The sequence below is a fragment of the Aphis gossypii genome, unplaced genomic scaffold, assembly GCF_020184175.1.
Source record: "Aphis gossypii isolate Hap1 unplaced genomic scaffold, ASM2018417v2 Contig00299, whole genome shotgun sequence".
NCBI classification, from domain to species: domain Eukaryota; kingdom Metazoa; phylum Arthropoda; class Insecta; order Hemiptera; family Aphididae; genus Aphis; species Aphis gossypii.
The window spans coordinates 131,993-133,567 of NW_026083058.1; the positions used below are offsets into that span (position 1 = coordinate 131,993).

At 35.9% G+C, this 1,575-nt stretch overlaps 1 pseudogene; it reads right to left on the reverse strand.

Annotated features, from left to right (window-relative positions):
• Positions 1-335: 335 nt before the first annotated feature.
• LOC126553678 (uncharacterized) lies at positions 336-1,039 on the reverse strand (annotated as a pseudogene).
• Positions 1,040-1,575: the final 536 nt, after the last annotated feature.

A 1,575-nucleotide genomic window follows, 5' to 3' on the forward strand; every position in this document is an offset into this window, starting at 1 on the left:
ATTTTTTAAAATGCATTTTAACCCAATGCCTACTTGAGGTGGCGGTACATAGCAAGTCAAGGAATATTTTCGATTTGTGTGGAGCGGAGCGACGGCGCCGAGGAGCGTAGCGACGAGTGCCGAAACACGCGGAGTCAAATTTTATGCATTTTACATTTTTACATTTTTTTAAAAATCATTTAGCCCTTGATAACTTTTACTTATAAGCTACTACTGCGCAACGGTACAATACGAAAATTTTTTATCCAAAATGGGTATTTAAGAATTATAGTATACACAGAAAACTTCAAAATAAATGATTATATATTATATATAAGAATAAAAATTTTTGGACTTCACTCGTTATCTTTACCGCCGCAACCGTCGTCGTCGTCGTCATTAAATATAACATTTTCATTATCTTTATGGTACAGTGTACCGGCGTTTTTGAAAAATTCAGCTGTCGGATCTAAATTGTAGATCCGACAGTGTTTGGTAAATATGTGTTTGGACAAGTATCCCGGGAAAAATTTTTTTTTCCGGCAATAATTGGACATTGATGCCTTGGCGTGTTCCCAGGAAGTCTCAATGGAATTTGAGTGCACTCCAGTTTCCGGGTCCTTGAAATGGAGGCTCTGGTTGATTGTCATGTGGACCTAGCCTTCATTGTTTAAAGTGTTGTAAGCCTAAAATAAAATTATTTATTCAATTTATATTAATACTATATGCAATATTCAAGCATACCTTCCAACAATCGGAGATTATGGTTGTTCCGGGCTTAATCCACTCTTTTATGACGTGTAGTAGGGTTGTGGCGTCACGTTTTTCAACCGGGACCATGAAAACATTGCCAGTTTCCCTTTCATAGCCCCCGAATACCCACTGTCCCTCAACCCTGTGGCATCTAAGGTGTTTTCGACGCCCAAATTTCGATTCGTCGATCTCAACCGTGTGGCCATATCCTTCCAATTTTACTTTTTTGATCACCATTGCGTCATATATGACTTCTCGGCAAAATGATGACCAATCAGTAATGACCTGATGAGATAGCCGCAATTGGGTTTTTATGACCGGGAATGTACAATTTGACGTCCATAAGCTGACAAAGCCACAAATGTCTAACAGCGATAGATGTGACTTATAAAAAAAAGTCTTGTGTCGGAGTGACATTCTAATAAATTAATAATAGTATTGTATAGTTGATTTTTAAGTATTTAATTATTCTTTTTTTTAAATAATCCGGTTTTTTTTTAGTTATTAAATTTTAGTAGTACTTACCTATAATTGCAGAGTTTTTTCCCCTTTTTAGAATAAATTTTTTCACGACAAATCCATTTAAACTTGTCGAGTGAAGATGGTCTTTCACCAACTTTATTTAATGTCCACGAATACACTTTTCTTCCGTGGGCAATGCACCTAACTGTTGTAATTTATTAATCAAACCTAAACCGTCGTTTAGGTTTGACATCATAAATAAATCGAATAAATTAATATGATTCTCCATCGTATAGGAAAGTAGTGTCGTAGATGTTTTCGCGTACGCACAGAAAAACACAGTGAGTATTATAACAAGTAGGTATAAGATACTCGTGATAC